Source organism: Microtus oregoni, unplaced genomic scaffold (assembly GCF_018167655.1).
Source record: "Microtus oregoni isolate MIOR12 unplaced genomic scaffold, Mior012 000010F_ref0000083, whole genome shotgun sequence".
NCBI lineage: Eukaryota > Metazoa > Chordata > Mammalia > Rodentia > Cricetidae > Microtus > Microtus oregoni.
In genome coordinates, this window is record NW_024543069.1 from 4,788,180 (window position 1) to 4,807,880 (window position 19,701).

The following is a 19,701-nucleotide window of genomic DNA, read 5'->3' on the forward strand; positions in this document are numbered from 1 at the left end:
AATCCCCAAGAAACACCACTTACTCAGACACTAAAGTAAATCCACTTAGAAAGAGAAGAGCAGAGCCTCACTTTAATTACACGAGAGAGGCCATTCTGGGCGCCCCAGGGGCCCCCGAGATCTGCACTACATACCCGACAGGCATATACACTGCCCATGCTGAACATATTTCAGAGAGATAAATCTCACTGCTTACAAGTTAATCATACAAAATGCCAAAAACCAATCCATGGTAGCCAGAACAAGTACATTTCATGTGAGAAAGCAAAAGAAGGATGTGTGCACATACTAGCTACATATTTGCACGCATATACATGTCCACAAGTGGAAGTGTAATGCATATATAATATACATTTTTCATGCTACTACTTCCTGGAGTTATCAAGTTGGAAATGTGAAATTATTTTTTTAATTTTTTTATTGAGAAAAAGAAAAAAAAGTTTCCGCCTCCTCCCAGCCTCCCATTTCCCTCCCCCTTTTCCCACCCTTCTCCCCTCCCCCCACTCCTCTCCCCCTCCCTCTCCAGTCCAAAGAGCAGTCAGGGTTCCCTGCCCTGTGGAAAGTCCAAGGTCCTCCCCCCTCCGTCCATGTCTAGGAAGGTGAACATCCAAACTGGCTAGGCTCCCACAAAGCCAGAACATGAAGTAGGATCAAAACCCCATGCCCTTGTCCTTGGCTTCTCATCAGCACTCATTGTTCGCCATGTTCAGAGAGTCCGGTTTTATCCCATGCTTTTTCAGTCACAGTCCAGCTGGCCTTGGTGAGCTCCCAATAGATCAGCCCCACTGTCTCAGGGGGTGTGTGCACCCCTCGTGGTCCTGACTTCCTTGCTCATCTTCTCCCTCCTTCTGCTCCTCAATGGGGCCTTGGGAGCTCATCTGGTGATGGATGGAGATAGAGACAGAGACCCACACTGGAGCACCGGACTGAGCTCCCAAGGCCCCAATGAGGAAATGTGAAATTTTTAACAGTGTTTCCTAAGCTCAGTATATTCAACAAGACACCTCACTTAAACATATGGCCAGTTTATACTTCTTACGGCCCTGCATGTTAATATTGCCTGATCATTAAAACTGTATCCGTTGCTAAAGATAGTAAACACAATTTCATTTCAAAGTTTATAATTCTCAAATAGTTGCTGCTTATGGGGAGAGAGAGTTGGCTTTACTCTCTTTTTAACATAAACTGGGATTTTATTGTTTTGATTTACAGCGTTGCTTTCCACCACTTGTAAAACACGTGATATAAAGGAATGTAAAGCTATCATTTTAAGAGCAGGCAGGTGAATAATAGCCGTTGACTTCCTGGTTTTTCAGCTTTGCCGTAATTAGAATTCTTTGAAAGTAGCTTAGGGGGATAGGATTTTTTTTTTTAAGATTTATGATGTACTTTTAAAAATTCCTGAGCACAGGCAAACGTTTATCTTTGAAGTCCTGGGATATAATTAAAGTGTAAATAGACTTTTGATTCCTACGGAGGTTAGGAGAGCATTTTTTCTTGCAGACCTGGGGTTCTGGCTACTTTTCATTGTTCTGAGGAAGGTTAGGTGAGGGAATGGGAAAGGGGCGCACGAGGGTAACACGGGCAGCTCGGTTATACTTGGCACCTGTTACGTTTTTCTCAATTATGTGTAATTACGGACAATCTTAACATTTTAATCTCGGGAAATTAGAGTTCTTAGAAAAACTGTGACAATAATCTACAGTACTGCTATATCCTGTTTCTGCTTTTGTCTCTCGTTAGCGAGATAGCATTCAACTGTTGTATCTGTTCTAGTTAATGACCCAGTGCTACTATTATTAACCAATGCCAATCTTAGTCAAATTTCCGTAGTTTTGCCAAAAGTTCTTAAGTTCCATGGTACTAGATTTCTGCCAGATCAATGTGTTGGTTGCCTTGGGTTCTTCTTGTGGACTTTTCCTCAGGTTTTCTGTCTTTTGTTTGTTTCTGGTTATCCCTTTTCTTGTTTCTGGATAGTGGAACCATGTTGGGTAGTCCTGGACAGATGTTTTATAAAAGGTCTCTCTGTTTAAACTTTTCTGTCTCCTCACAATCAGATGGTGGTCTATACAGCTGACCACCAGGACACAGAATAAGTTTCTATTATGAGCATTGCATCATGTTAAAAGAACATGCTACCCACAAAACAATCGCCACTAGAGTTACTCCAAATTACTCTGCTAAGGGAGTATGTGTTGGCGTCTCTCAATATCTCAATCAGATTGCTCTCAATATCTAATTTCCTTATCTTTAAGAAAGAGGAATCCAGCAGTACTCCTTCCACAATGGAGCATTTGCCCAAAATTTGAATTTCATTTGCTGAAGAAATTTGTCTTTTTTTTCTCCCTTATTCATGAGTGTGTGTCTTAGTTTAGATGTAGAATTGTATATATACTTTATACAGTTATTGTGCCTCAGGCTACATTATAGGAGACAGCAGCTTCCAATAAAAAGCACAACAGCAATCAAAGACCTTCAGTGGTATCCCTCATCTAGTTTGCATTTTAAAAAATGTGATATAAAAAAGGCCCACCAGCTTGTGCTATGAAACCAGGTGGTTAGTGTTCTATCACTTAAACCAGTCACTTACTAGATTGTTCCATAGAATAGTTAGTAGCATAAAATACCTATTATGTGTTTTAAAATTTGAGCATTAGTGGCTTCTCCTGTAATCTGTGATGATGACATCTATCAAATTCAAAATCAAATATTTAAATTAGCAGAAATACATTTCCATAAGATCATGAAGCTTTTGTGAGTTTTAACTTTCCTCCGATATAATATAGGAATGATGACAGGAGGAGAAAAAAAAACCTAGCAAATTAACTATTAATGTTATGCAATGGCAAAAAAAAACCCCACAAAATTTCACAATCATAATGTTTAGCCCTTCTATAATTTCACATGTACATAGTCATCTACAATCTTAAAGTGACCTTTTGAAGATAGCAAATAATTAAGACTAACTCTGAGTTGAAAACCAAAGCTTATGAAAGGGTATGGCTTAAACATTTAAATGGCAGTTTAACATTGTGCACTTATGTTGAAATGATGCTGAGGAACAAGCAATATTGAGGAGAGAGGTGACAGAATTCAAAACAGGTTACCAAAGAGGTAAGTAATGACTGGCTGGGTGGAATCATGCAGCCCTGACTGAGTCTTAGACTTAAGCTTAGAACATCCTCAAACTTTACTGCATCTATCACCATACAATGCATACATTGACTGGAATGAAGACATATCTCCATAGCTGGAGAAACACTAGTGCGTATGTCTGGGAGGGTGTTCATGGCAAGAATTAACATTGAAATCAACAGACTCAAACGCTAATATTTTGTCACATAAAAACTTAAAACAGTTTATATGTTGTTACTTTTGTGCCATATTCTTATAAAAGTGGCTCCAAATTCTATTCATACACTGAACATTTGCCAGCACGTGTGTGCTATATATAAAATATAAACTATTTTATATAAAGGGTGAACAAAGTCATCTCTAAACCATTCCTAATGTGTTTTAAGATGACTAATAACTACCTGTGACTGAACAATAACTACAAAATTAAATGGTTTGATCAGGATTCTAACTTACAAGGAAGAAAAGGTAGAGTCTCAATTTGAGGGACAAGGAAAATATTGTTGGGATGCAGACAAAAAACAAAGAAGGTACTAAGAACAAATCTAGTTCAGAGCTTGGAAACCGGAGTGGTTTATTTGTTGTTGTTGTTTTGTTTGTTTGTTTCTGGGAGTCAGAAAAGGGCCTGTCGGACAGGTAGGGATACCCAAAACCTCAGGATGGAAGCAGGGCAACTCACAGCCATCTTCAAAAGTGAAAGCAGCCGAATTCCTTGCCTTTCCTTTGCCTCAGTTCACCTGAGAACCTGAAAACTCAAGACCAAGAGGTCTGTCTCTCTTGATGTGAAATGAGCTACAAGAGCTCACTGAATGGTAGTTGCTAAAATATGCAAAAGCCTGCCAATAAGATACTGAAAGACTATCTGCTCCTTGGCACATACAGCCAATGCAGTAAAGATTCCGCAGTATGGAATCCTATTTCATCCTGCAGCCAGAGTAGACAATTTTTAACAAAAATCTCCAACAGAGTAGGCCAGTAGTTTGTTTGTTTTAACAGTTTTACTGGTAGGCAAATGCATCCATAACAAGTCACCTGTTGAAAATGTGCGATTCAGCAATTTTAGTGTATTTCCAGAGCTATGAAACTGAAATTTTTAACTAGATCATTACATTGACATTAATACAATTACCATTGCTTTCATTTATCCTTTAAGAACTACCTTTATTCGTATCATAATTCATAAAACAGTGACTTAGCACATTGTCAAAATAGCATCTGTCCTTCCGTAAGTCGGGACACTTTCAAAGGACTGAATGCCCGTTACCCCATGTGACACTAACTTCTCATTGTTTTCTTTGAACTTGAGTTTACCCTGCAGGTGAGTCACTAAGGGAGCTGATGAGGAAGAAAAGGATAGAGAGAGTTGAGGAATACTACACTCCTGTACCTCCTTTTCCTATCCACACAGCTGGAAAGTTTATTCCCCTAGAAGAGCCTTTGGCAAAGAGGAATACTCCCAATACAAAAGATTCATACTTAATACAGAGCATGAAAATTATGGACACGGAATGAAACTGGCAAATTCTCTACATTCAGAATTAACTGGATGTGAATGTATTCAAACAATTGTAGCAAAGTGACCCAAATGCCATCACACTTGAACATAAACTTTGCTAACATTTATACGTAATGCGATTTTCATTTCTATCTTGAGCACGATCTCATTTTTAATTTTCTTACATTCAAATAGTGAAAGCATTTCCTAAATGCAGTTTTGAAATTACGGTTTCAAAATACTTATCTTGTAAAACCTTTAAGAAATTAATTTAATCCAACTTTAACCCAGCATTTGGAGTTAATAAGCTTTCAAACACTCACTGTTTAGAGAGAATTCTTCACCAACTACAAAAAAAAAATACTTTTCTTTTCATAAATTGCTTAAGTTGATTCAGACTCCACAGCACTTGTGTCTTCCAACACCCAGAGGAGTTTCAATTTGTTCCATGGCGGGACAATTAGAGAGTTCAGCTGTGTGTTAAGGAGCATTGCCTTTGGAGCTAGAGGAACATAAGGTGCTGGCATTGCTGAGATCAAACACCATGTAAACCATAAGCCATAGATGATCACATTTCCTTCCCTTCCAATTGTCTTGGGTGCTATCTCACTTAGTTTTTCTCAGAGTACCACCTACTCTATGCTGCTGCGATGAAACAGCATGGTCTAAAGAGACTTGTTTGAAAAATATAGAATTTATTTTGGCTCTTGATTCCAAATGGTATCATAGCAGGAAGACATGATAGGCATGGAGGCAGGGGCAAGAAGCTGAGGGGTCAGACTTCTGACCATAATCATATAGCAGAGCCAGGACACTGGGAGTGGGGTTCAGGCTATGAACTCTCAAAGCTCAGTCCCAGTGATGCTCTACCTCTAGCAAATCTGCACTAATTCCCCAAACAGCACCACCAACTGGGAGCTCAAATATCTGAGCCTATGGGGGACATTCTTTCCAGATTACCACACTAACATTATGCTTCTATTTATAAGGAACTATGCATAAGGAATTTATTCCAAGTTACTATCATTTTAATACTAAGAGTATATATCAGGATTGGGTATAGCTCAATGGTAAAGTACTTAAGTGATAGCCATGGGATCCTGGATTTAGACTCTAGAACCACAGAGCAGAGGAAAAACACCCGCAATAATCAACTTTTAAGGAGAAAGAGTTTATTTTTGCTCATAAGTACATAGGTTTAAGTCCATGGTCACTTGGGCCTGTTGTGTCTGGTCCAGTGCTGAGTGAGAAACAAGGGGCAGGGAGCACAAAAGGAAGGAAACTCCTTGTCTCCCTTCCACTTTTCAAACATGTAGTAACCACCTTCAATACACTGAGCAAGACGCTGAGGAGATGCTTTGGAACACAGCCTTAATTCTAGGCTTCCGCATAGAGGAGCCACTGTGAGTGACTTTACAAGCACAGTAACATTTGGAAGTTAGAAGTGAAATCCTAGAGGTCATCTTGACGCCACCGAACCACTGGAAAACGTTAGCTTGAAAACATAACAAAATGTATTTATTTGATGCATTTTAGTTTTTTTTTTAGTGTGGTCAAAATCTCAGGGAGGGATTAAATATTTTAATGATTAAGCCTTGAATTCATGAAGAGAGTTAACACCAATTCATAATAGCTCTAAATTTTAATAAAATTAACCCATACACCTGAATCTAACATTATCCCCAAACAATACTATGTGTTAAAGAGACTATGCATAGTCACAGACCAGCAAAGATAACCAAAGAAAATTCAAATCTATGAATCAAATTAAGTGTCCTTCAAGTCCTAAAAATGAGTGGTTAAGAAAACTAGCTCATAAAATTGAGACACACTGGCCAATTTTCTAAATCTACTACTGTAATGAATTGAATGAGAAAGATTCCCTCACTGTCTCGGCACTTGGACATAGATAAAAGTGTCCCTACTGGGAAGTGACAGACATTGATCACTATGGCAGTTGTTCTCATAGGGATTTCTCCCTTTCCTTGCCTTAGTTACTTATTAAGTTTTCTTCAATCACTTAGATAAATAGATTGTTTATTGGTTGGTATATAAAATGAAAAGTAATTTTTAAATAAAAATATGGGGGAAAAGAGGAAGAGACAGTGTGGAAAGAAAGCGAATATTTTTGGGATTCTTAAAATTAAGGTATGTATTAGGTTACAGAGATTAGGAATCAGAGACAAACAGCAAAGCACACACACACGTGCACATTCAAGATTTGTGCACTATATGGCATTTTGAAGCCAAGAGATAGATGAGTTATAATATAAAAACGAGGGGGGGGGAATCCACAGAATAAGTTTGTATCCATAATCTTTCATTTTGTTATAAATCATTAAATGGTCAGTTCAATATTTCACTTATTCTTTCTATAAATGTTAAACATCAAAGAAATTATGACCAAATGCATAGGACTACGGGATGCTAATGATACTTTCTGTGTCAATTTTCATTTTCAAGTGCGGAGAACCCAAAATGATCAAAGCAGACAAAGGCCATGTGCACTCGCAGGCAGGGGGAGGGGGAAAGGCTGAGTATCACATGGCACAAACACAGGCAGTATGAAAATTAAAAGACACTGAAGCTATTTAAAGAAGCAGAGTCTTTTAAAATGTGGCTTGTAAATGCTTAAGATGTGAACTATGTGTATAACATTAAAACCATTAAATATACTTCCAAAGAATTAAATATTAAAAAATAATTTATTTTTCTAGGGTGCCAAAATATGTTTGTACTCAAAGAAACAAACAAACAAACAAGCAAAAACCACAAAAACAAATAAACCAAAACCATGCCTGCACTTCCACTTATTCCGTATAATTTTCCGTCATTCAACTGAACTATGAACAGTGATAATGACTCAGAACTTTACTCCTTACATTGTCCATTTTGTTTTTATTTTGCCAGTCTCTAGGTCACTTCCTAGTACATAAATCCATCTAGTTTAATTCCTAAAAATTGAAATCTCATGAGTTACGAATCGATCCATAACAGACATCCCATGATGAAATTACTAGATTTGGAAAAAAGAGAAGGGAAAAATCTTGCTTGAGTAAGGATAAGATGAAAGCCAGGCTCAGAATATTGGCCAGACAGTAAAGGACAAGGGTCAAGCTGCTAAGAAGAATGAAGGAGGCTCAAATGGTCAAGGAGGGGCAGGTCAATGCACAGACCACAAGGGTATTTTATACCCTGTGGCATGCTCTGTTCTTGTCTCTTTAGGTACCCTTACATTTAAGCTCACTGGTTGGGTTTCTTTGTCCCAAACTATAAGAGACTCTGAAAAGCATCCTTGTATGGTAACCTTTGAGAAATTTGTAGTACACAACCCCCGAAGAATAGAATTTAACATAATAGACTTCTTGCAAAACACTGCAGAAACCACATTCCTCCCTTTTCTCATAATCAAAAAGTTTATATAGCTACTAAGTATGGATATCTTGGGTGGCTAGTGTTTTTTTTTAATTATTTGTTTACTTTGGAGTCATGCGAATGTAGAAAATGTTCATGTCCTTGTGCTCATGAATGTGGTGGCCAGAGGTTGTCATAGGATGTCTGGTAGCTTCTCTCCCTATACCTGGAGCTTACCAGTTCAGCTAGCCTTGAAGAACAATGAACCTTTGAGAATCTCCAGCCTTCCCTTCCCTGTACTAGGATGACAGGTAATTGCTACTACACTAGGCTTTTATACACAAGTCCTGAGTACATCAAACTCCTCTGCTTGTCCAGCAAGTACTTTGCAAATGGAGTGATCATCCCAGCTCCTCTAAGGTGATTCTGAAGAGGACAGTCATATGAACATACATGAGCATGCATCTAGAAGAGCCAAGGAATGCAATAAAAAGAAAAAGAATAGGGGCAAAGGGGACAGATCCAAAGAATGTGACTGGTATCTGAACAAACAAGGAATAAGGAGGAAAAAGATTCGATCCAGACCTAGGGTCCTAAAATCAGTTTTTCATTTAAAAACCTATAAAATAACAATTCTCAGTTCCACAAAACACAACTGGTTTTGCTTTGTCAAATTGAACCTAAAATTTATTGTCTTCCAGTCCCTACAAAGGCAACAAAAGACAAAGGAATTAACCCCAGAGAAAAAATATTTCTACTTCTCCCTCTTCCTCCAGCCATCAACGACTTAAGGTTCAAAAAGAGCTAGCTCCCACCGCTGACAGAGTGGGGTCCCTGCTCCCTCTCAGTGAAGAGGAAAATGGAAGAGAGTCCCTGCTTCGCCATCTGCCCCAGGTTTATGACATCAGGGATTACTGATAACACTTTAAAATTGAGACTTTCAAAATTTTGTTCGCCTCCATTTCAGATGGTCCTTTGAAGATACCAGTGTTGACAAGCCAGAGCTTGCAATGTGTTGAGAAGCCTAAAGCCCTGCTCCAAGGCCCACACAAGTAGAGATGTTGAAAAACATTCCGCAGGTCACACATGGCGATACGCCAGATGTTAGAACACAAAATAAGCAGTCCCTAAATTATGGCTCTAAATCAAAGGACCTGGTTTGCTCACTCCGTTAGTTTGCCACTATATCGATGTGTCTCTGAAACCTCTCAAAGGCATTTACTATCTCCACATTACTAGAGGATGCTCCAAGAATACCAGGTAAGTGGCACACATCAAATATATCTTAAAATTATAATTTGGGGAGTTAATCTCCTTAAAAAGTTTATTCATTTCTCAGAACTCTGTATCGCTCACCTTTGCTAACATACATCTTTTTCCAAGAAGACAGGTAGAGCAATTTCAGGCAGTAGAAAAAAACACATACAAAAGCCATGAAAAATCACCTGCAAAGGCCAGCACCGAGAGAACTGGGAAATATACCTAAGGTGGAAAGATGGGGACTCGACCTGCTCAATGGAAGATCAGTGCAACAAACCAGGTGTGAATGGCTTTGGAGGTGGGGAAACGCAGTGCAAACTCACAGAATCTTAAAAACACCACTTCCTATGGTCTTGTGATGACAGTTCTAGAACTGAAGGAAGACAAAAACTTCTTATAAAGCTGAAACATCTTGTCCGAATTATTAGCTTATGATAGTTAGGTACCACAAATACAGCTTTATAGTTTTAATGTAGATAAGCTTCAGTCTGGGTTCACATCCATTTTCTTCTGGTTTCATTCCCTTGCGCGTTAATCCCAGAGTTGACTTCCACACCTCCTTCTGTTGCTTCTGAGTGAGGTGAAGGGCTGTACTCAGTCACATACGGAAGACAACAAAACTTCCTGAGCAGATATAAACTCTGAAAGCAAAGGGCACAACAGCCTTAGAATTCTGGCAGAGCTTAAAATCAATAAGCGTGGATCCTTTTGTGTGGACGGTAAAATAGCAAAGAGTTCCTATTATTAGAACATTTTGCCTTTCCTTTCCAAGACTAACCGTGGGACATTTGAAAAGACAACAGTGGCAATGCAGAGCCGGTTAGATCCCTCGGAGCTATAGGAATAAGAGTGCAATATTTCTACTGATAAGGAAGCCCAAACTATTGGCAAAGATCCAGGGAGGCTTTTGAAGGCCTGGATGACTCTCACCTCTGCTTAGTGCCTTTGCTTCATGATGTCTGTCCGGGGGAGGGTCAGTCGTTACTCTCCCCCAGTTTAAACACACACACACACACACACACACACACACACACACACAGAATTCCTGACATTCATCACACCTTAACTGTTCATGAGCACCGCAATGGCCAAAGTCTCAAGAGTGGGCAAAAGCAAGGCTCCCCTGTTTAGAAAGGAAGCCTGCTGGCCCCGATGCCCCAGCATGCTTCAGTCTCAGAGGCTTTGGACCACCCGGACATCAGCTATGCTAACTATCCTCTTCAACAAAAGAGGAGATATTTATTCAGAATTATGGTTTATACTTACGCTGAGACAGACATTTGTATGGATTTTTAAACATTACATTTATAGGCTTTTTAAACATAACATTTATAGGAGGTCTTTATTTGGTTTTGTTTTGTTTTGCTTTTCCTGTTTTAATATCTGTTGAAGAGAAAACTCTCAGGTAGTGAAGGGTTCTTCAGTGTTTTATTTTAGAATATTTCTCCTCTTGAAGATTGTTCTGAACATCCCTCACAGAAATGTATATTTCATAACCATTTTAAAGCAGCTATAACACCTGTCCATCACATTTATAGTACATGATTCTGTTTTTATAATAGCTCCAAGTTTTAGAAAATGTATAAATAAGAGAGATAATACAGGGATGTTTACTTCTCAGTATCAGACCTACTTAATTTATTATTAGTAACATAAGTAAGCTTTGTTTTGAATAGGACTCACTTGGTAGAGATTATTTTCATATATCCTATAGATTTCTTACATTGTTTTTATTACTCTAGCTTTTCTTTTTACTTGTGTTTGTGTGTGAGCATGGATACACATGGGTGCATGCCCAGATTCTGTAAGAGAGCTTCAGATTCTATGGAGCTGCTATTACAGGCCTTTGTGAGCCACTGACCTGCAAGAGACAAACTCTGGTTCTTGGTCTGAGCAAGTGCTCTTAACTACTGAGCCATCTCTCCAGGTTTGTTTTATGGGTACGATTGTTTTGCCTTCGTGTATGTATGCGGGCCCCATACTTCCCAATATTCAGGCAAGTCAGAAGCCATCATGTCCCTTGAAACCAGGGTGATAGCATGTGTGACATCTGCAAGAATAACCAGTGCTCTTAACCACTAACCTGCTCTCCATCCCCCTTTTGTTTGCTTTTGAAACGAGGTCTCAGAGATCTTAGACCAACTCCCTGCTAACTAAATAACTTAACATGACCTTGAACTTCTGATTCCCCTGTGTCCAGAACCCAAAGTCTGTATTACAGGTGTGGACCACCAGCAGCTAAGCTACAATCTTCAGGGACTTTCTTTAATTTTATAAAGCAATGCCTTTAAATTTGATATTCCCTAATCAAAATAGGCATATTTATCTTATTGAGATAAAGAAAGTAAGTCTAAGCCAAATACACTACAGTTATCTCAAAGAGTTAAGAGAAAGTTTAGAATGAGAGCTATGGCAGCCATCATAGAGCCTGTATTACCTAGGGGGGAATCTGGGCCCTGACACATCACTCTGAACTACGGAACAGGGCCAGTTTCCATAGCGAGCATCCCTGCCTTTGTACTTTCTTGCCCTCTCAAGAACACCAGACAATCCATGTGGTTTTGGAATACTTTGGTCAAATAAAGCTAAAAGAAAGATTGGCACAGTAGAATTCAGAAGAATCAAATTTAAAAACTAAGTAAGACGGTCATGGGAGATAGGTCAAAAACGGAGGGATGCAAGAGAGCATCCACCGCTTACACCCAGTAGCCACACAGACGTGACTAGGAATGGATGCAGTGGAAAGAGAAATGTGGAAATAATCAACAAACGGCTACAGGAAGTGCGGGCCTAGAAGACATTTGGAGAGAAAAGATGACAGAGCGTCTTGGAAACATCATCATGTAAAGCATGTGACTCATTTCTCAAGAATTGGGTACAAAAGCCCCTCCTTGGATAACCATCAGCTCTCCATTGCCAGCCCAATAGACTACTACTCTGGAAACCAGCAGAAAAATGTCAGGAAAATTCAGGAAATGGCTCATAGGAGTACAAACAGGAAGCTTGTGTCTACCTTCCTGAAAACAAAAGGCAAGGTAGCATTTATGATCCAAACTCTTCAACACTATCTCTAGATTGCATCTCCAAACATTCTGCAGTATTTGTTGAAATACACATACCTTTAGCAACACCTTAATAACTGGAATGAAGAAAACCTACTGACTGGTAAATTCTTTAGAAAATACCAAAGACATACTGAAAACAGGCAAGCAGAGCCTACAATTTTTTTTTTCCAATTTTATCATTTAGCAGCGTTGTGGTGGCTCATGCCTTTACTCCCGGCACTCAGGAGACAGAAGCAGGCAGATCTCTGTGAGCTCCAGGCCAGCCTGATCTACAAGAGCTAGTTCCAGGACAGGCTCCAAAGCTACAGAAAAACCCTGTCCCAAAAAAAAAACAACAACAACAACAAACAAACAAAAAACAGAAACAAAAACAAATAAACCAACCAATTTCATCATTTGGAAAGTATTATTTTAATGTCAGTTTACCATATATATTATTTAATACATATATTAAAACTTATCAACCAGGAAAAATTTTTAAATTCTCAATAACAGAAAATAGCACTCATGTAGTTCTCAGGGCTTTAAGGGAGTTTTACATACTCCCTTAAATATATCAAACATTAGGCAAAAGTAAAATTTTGATTTACAGGAATCATATAGTGGAAACACACAGGAATTCATGTATAAAGGAAAGCATTAGCTACATGATTATTGTAGGGTTGTTTTAATGTCTAAATTTAATGCAGTCTTAGAGCCTACCTATAAGGGGCTGACTGAACAAAATATAAGTTGTTACCAGAGACAGGAATCGTGAGGAGCAGTAAAGACAGGAACAGGCCTAGCGCTACCTGGAGAGATTTACAATCCAGACAGCCTAAGCACTTTATATAATTTTCTTTTGTGTATGAATTTTCACAAGAGAAAGAAATGTTTCACAGATATTTTTAGTCCATCAATGACGTCAGAGAGTTGAACAGCCACTGACAATAACAAGTATTTATAGATAAAAAACACCAAGGAAAGCTTGTACTGTGAACAAAGGGTTATAAATCATATACACGAAACTTTGCTTCTCTGAGAAAGGTGACTTGGATTAATACTCACGTGTAGAAAACTACGTGTAATGCAAGGAAACAGTAAACGGTTTTCGTAAGCAAATGTTAGGCATTTTTATTCAGAAAAAGAATCTGCAAATTACCAATGAGCCGCACAAATCATGCTGCCCCTGTTTGCATAGTCCTTATGTCATAGCGTGATATGCCTACAAATACACCGAGACGCTGATAGCACATCACTGCTAACTATATGACCATCAACAAATTACTATAGCATATAACATAAACTATTAGGAAAGAGCAATAACGTAACATATTCAGTACTAAGAAAACAATCTTAACACTGACTAGGTGCGATAATTTATTTTTTTCAAGTCATATTGATTTAAGACAAAGACGGCCTTAGTATAAAATAGTAGACTTGAATTCCCGCTAAGTGGGTGACAAAGCCAATGTAGATTCTGCCCTTGTTTAGGTCCTGGGGTTTCTGGTTCAGTAATGTCTCTGAATGAAGTGGCTTCTCCCCCCGCTTCTGGATGTACAACATCCACGCCCACACTATTGATGAACTAAACTTTTTATTGTTCCATCTACGCATCACTAGGTAAGGTTACTAAGCTGCACCCTCACCCTACCTGACCTCTACTGTAGACAATGCTACTTTTATTGATATTGAGTGTGGGTTTTCTTCCGGTCCCAAATATCATCTTACAGTACACAGGAGCATATTGTGTTGTAAACTTGCACTACTGACATGAACAGTGTGAACTCATTAGAAAAATAATTCAATGAGTCAGACGTACAAACAAGAAATAGCATGTGGGTCCTCTGCCCCATGAAAGACAATCTGCCAGTTAGCAAGGGCCACGTGGAAACTGCCTGAATTTCCTTCCACACACCTAAGAAACAAAACCAGGCTCATCAAGGAGAACTTGGAGAGATGACCCACACAACCCGAGTAGTTAAGAAAACATCTGATTCATTTCAGTAGCAATGAGGAAGTAACAAGAGACTTGTGCATGGTGTGTATGAAATATAAGAACTAAATGTTTGGCATTACATATACAAATCATGATCTATGTACAAAAGATATCTCATAACATAGTTGTTGATATAAATGTGTCTTCCAATGAAATTGAGTGATCATAACATTCTGCGAATACTTCATTCCAAATGTGTGTTATACAATCATTTAAAGTCTAGCGTTGACTCTTCCGTAACCTTGACTCCCTAAATATCATCCCTACTTTATGGCGCTGCTAGAAAGAATCCAGGTCATTGAAGGCAAAGGGAGAATGGGGCTGGGGATGTTGGTCCTTGCGTTTATCACATGCAAAGAGCTATTAGGGGCTACTTGGAGAGAAAGTCATGTGGTTGCTAGGCAACACAACTTTCCAGAATCAGTCATGAGCCAGGGAGACAGATTCACCGCTATCATACTGAAGAAGATAATGACCAGACAGGCTATTAACATGTAATAGGTCTTTATGTAACTTTGGGCTTACAAATGTGCATAGTTAGGGCCAGCAAGATGGTTCAGCCACTATAGACACTTGAGGCCAGGACTGACAACTTGAGTTTCATCTTCACGGTAGGATGAGAGATCTATCACCCGTAAACTGATGTCTAATTTCTGTAAGTGTGCCATGGGAAAGTGTACACACACACACACACACAAAGACATATTAAATCAATAAATATTTATAAATGTCATCTTGAATTTGTAAATGTATACCTAGTGTACCTATTTAAAAGTGATAAAAAAAAAACTGCCTTGCAGGCAAGGCAAAGAACTCTAAAACCACCATCTTGTTATGATACTAAATCAGATGACCTCTGATGTCAGTACAGACATCAGAGTACTTAAGTCAGTTTCCAAGTGTCTTGAGGAAGTTCAGAAGTTGAATCCCATGAGAATTCTCTGAGATCATAAGATTACGTTTAATAGACAAAGCCAATGCCACTTAGACTCCACCCTTAAAGGCTCCCTAGCCTTCAAAATTCTACCAGAAGCTGGGGAGTAAAGGTTCAAAACATGAGCTCATAGAGGACATTACAAATTCACATCAGACATTACTTCAGTGATACGTAAAACAGAGTACATTCCTTGACAGAATGTGAACAATAATATATGGAGAACATGGCCAAACAAACAAACAACAACAACAACAAAAAGACTTCCTGCTTTAAAAATGGACTCTGTTAGCAAAATTAAAGAGTCATGAGTGGATTAAAAAAAGATTTAAAAGGATGGCATCTTTCCCTATAAAACACAAAGTTCCTGGATGATCTTTTAAGGAATAAAGGCAAATATCTCAAAAATCCATCCAAGATTTGACAAAAAGGAAACTAATTGTGAATCCACTCTTCAATATGGTATGAAAAATACTGGAAAACTCCTGTGGTCTTCCCGAGGGCCTGAGGGAAGCCCCAGTTGACCATAAAAGGGCTGTCTGCATGTACTCAGCAGACCGCATGCGGGATCACATTTACTATGCAGCCTATTCCTTCGGCTCACAGGAGCTCACAAGGCTGGCAGCACAGAAGGCCTCAGGGCTCAAAGCAAACAGGATTCAAAAAACTTACCACTTCCCTCCCAATAACCAATGTATTTGGTTTTTCTCACTTAGCTCCTTACACACACGCACGCGCGTGCACACCCACCCACCCACACACACACACCGTAGAGTCTCTATAATTTAGCAGGTGAATGTTTTAGAAACACTCGGAAAAAAGGTTTTAAGCTTCCTCGGGAGAATGGGAAACCCATCTCTCGTAGACAGAAACCCTTTCCAGTAACTCTGCAGTGGCTGGAGAAAGTGAGGCATAAAGAATGGGTCTGTATCCGGCAGTCACGCTGCTTAGCAACTTAGAAGGCTATTCTCAAAGTCCGTAGAAACAGCTAGTGTACACATCACTAGAATGAGCAAAATTTAAAAATCAAAAGGCAAACAACACACTGACGGCAGTAAAGGCACGCGGCGCTGCACGCTGAGCAAGCGTGTACGATGACATATCTGCTGGGCCGGGATGCTATGACACGAGGGTGGTCAAGAGAATGGCTGTACAGCCCCTGGGTTAGCCTCCGAAAGGCTCCTGAGATTTCTATTCAGTGATGTACACTGACTGAAACTACTACCTAGGACCTAGACTATGATTCCCAGCTACTAAGTAATTGATGTCATGTCCAAAGATCCAGACAGTTTCTTCCAGTCAGTCGTCTGTTTAACTGATCGCCCCTTGCTGAGAGGATTCTCTTTATGTGGGGACTCAAAACAGATGCAGACTTCATGAGAAAGTGGACAACCTTAACAGTTTCTGAACACAAAACAGGAAAAAATAATTTAAAGACAAATCTGATGCACACAGACCTAAGAAAATGCACACAAGTCCTTTTCTTGAACAAATAAGTTTAAACTTATTTTGCTGATTAGTTTGTTTTTTAGAAACTCCTATATGTATTTATAGTCTCTCTAGCCAAGAAGATGGAAAAAGTAATTAATATATATTAATCAGGCTAAGATTTTGCTGAAAGCCCACAATGAAGTAAGAAATTAACTGATGAGAAAGACTGAATACAGATCATGTGACCAAGAGCTGGGTCAGCCAGAACTTAGACTGCTTGACTGTCGCTTTCAGAGATCCATACTTTGCCTTTTATCCGCAAAACCTTCTTCATATCCCCAACATCTGGACTTTTCCTTAAAGCACCTATGGAGTGTCATTAAGAATTAACCAACAAAACCACAGGGACAATTGACAGGCTGGAGTGTCAATCCATCAGGTTGGGGTGGTGACTGTAAACTCAAAAAGCACCTTGGGAAGTTTAGTGACCACACAGACTCAGCAGTCTGGTTTCAATTCTCTTCTGGAAGCAGACGCAGCTGCCCCCAGTCCCTCTGTGTGACACTGCTCACCCCTGAGTGACCTGGATGCCTCGGTCATTAGACTTACGGCACAACGGTTTCAGCTCTTTTCTTTCAAGGCCAACTAGACCATACACACATAAACCGTGAGAAATCCATAGTCCACCTTCTATTGGGTTTGACAACATCTGTCTTCTCAACAGCTGTCTGGATTTTTAAGCTGAAGCCTTGTAAAGCAGATACACACAACACCTCAAAGGTGTGATCACTTTTTACATCTCTCTGATAAATCACCTAAAGGAGCAGCTTAAAAGCAAGAAGGGATTTTTGCTCACAGTTTCAGAAATTGCAGTTCCTGGCTGACCATCTCAATGGATTGTAGCCACATGTCTGGGCCAGAAGTCTCCTGATAGTGGGGAATTTGGAGTGAGCATTCTTCATCTCATGGAAAACACAAGAAAGAATAAGGAAGGGACCGGGACCAAGCATCACCTCAAAGTTCTGTCTCAGTACCTATTTCCTGTAACTAGGCCCTACCTCCTTAAGTGTCCAGAATACTGTCTCACCAAAATACTGTTCCCAGCGGGGAACCAACCTCTCAGTATATGAGCCCTCAGGAAGGAAACTTCACATCTCTGTGACAGTCAAGTACGCTTTGTAAAAGTCTACAGAATCTACAAAAAGGAGGAGGAAGACCAAAGCCCCCTTCAGGCCTGGCGCAGAAGGCATGGAGGGGAAGCTTTCAGTATGTGGAATGCCGAATCTGTCCTTATCTGCCACCTGAAATACGGACTACTCCGTCACACCGTGGGAGAGCAACAGCACAGTCTCCACAGCATCCAGTGGGCAAGCAAACAGAATTAGAAAAGGTGCAAACCCGAATGTGCAAACCCTGCAGTTCTGCCCGGGATTCCACTCACTCTGATTGACTTGCATTAACAGCGTACGTGTAAGCAAATATTCTAGGTAACAAGGTTCTTACTCTGAGGGGAAGGGAAGGCTATGGTTTATTTTTCATTTACTGCACGTGACCCCAGAAGTTACTTGCTTACAAACCACTCCTTTTCCTGAAAGAGCTCAAGTCCACCAGCATCACTACGTGGACTAACTTTTTTTTTTAATTAAAACTCTTTTCATGGAAAGTTTATATTTGTTCATTATACTTTTCTAAAAAGGGGGGCTTTTAATTTTTTCTATTTATCAGTGACCCTTTCAAGCCGAAAGGAGGAGAAAGCAGGCAGGCAAGAGTCAGCCTTATTTTCCAGCTCCTCTACAGCCACCAACATGAGAGACACAATGTCCTCACTGCTTCCAGAACAGCCTCACCTCCCCAAGGTGGGAGGACTGAACAGGAACCTCTGGCATCTAAGTCACTCCCAGAATGTGTCTTTTTATTTTTAAAGATTTTCTTAACCAGAAGATGTCCATTGCAGAAACAATTAAGAATGTATCTTGCAGCTTCAAGTTACTGGAGACTGTTGGATATCGCTTGAGAAAGAATAAAAAAGGAAGCCCCCCCCCCCCACTCTTTGTTTCCACTTGAGAGGCTGGGGTGGGAACAGCACCCAGACGTGTTCCTGTGGTCAGAGGCCAGGAGAGTGGTCTAGGTGTGTTAGCCGAATCACCAATGCCCGCACAGGGAGAAGGAGGCCTAAGTGGACCTGGTCAGTAGGAACTGAAGAGGACCAGAGGCAAGAGGGCAGGAGGAGCCAGGCTGCTCACCTGCAGGAGTGAGCAGATGACACACTCATGAGTGACAGCGTTCCCAAATAATTGCTTGCACTGGGGTGTAGCTGCATTCACAGGCAAAAACAAAAACAAACAGAAGACATAATGCTTCATGGGGATTAGCATCATAAATGAAAATTATAGGGCTTCTTTCAAAAGACAAGACAGTGCAGTACTCCGGAGCTGAATTTTCGCCATCCTTTATCCTGCAGCCTGAAAGGCCTTTCCCTTGGTTTCTTCAAAGGGAAATCACAAATGGATAAGAATGGATGCCCAGGTAAGAAAGATTGAGCAGGCATTGTTAGGATCAAATACGGGCAGTTTATTTCAATAAGTTGGCAGGTGCTTGGGAATTTATCATACTTAGGAAGACAAATTAATTTGTAATTCCCCAATCTGTTAGTACAGACTTTGGGGGGCATGCTAGAAGCAAGCTGTGAACATTGTAATTTCTCGTATGATGTATACTCTCCCATACACATTTGTCTATAAAGACCACGGTGTGCAACCAGATGACATATTCCCAATGCTTCCAACAAGTGTCCAAGGAAAAAGAAAAAAAGAAAAAGCAACCACAAAAAGAGAAAGAAATGAAGCAAACAGAGAAATGAAGGAAACCAAGAAGAAAAGGGGGGTCACTTTAGGTTGCCGCGTGTTGGAAGCCATCTTCTTCCCAGACAAAGCCTTAGATCTGAGGAAAACAACATTTCTTGTTAGGTGCCAACAACAACACAGATAATTGTTACTATGGCTCTGCTGTGTGTATAGGGCATGCCCTCTCCTGCCTTGACCGTAGCCAC

The 19,701-nt window shown here is 39.9% G+C and overlaps 1 protein-coding gene across 1 annotated transcript in view; it reads right to left on the reverse strand.

The window, feature by feature from the left end:
- Positions 1-19,701, reverse strand: part of Pdgfc (platelet derived growth factor C) — a 144,187-nt gene that overhangs the window by 101,935 nt on the left and 22,551 nt on the right. The window lies entirely within an intron of this gene.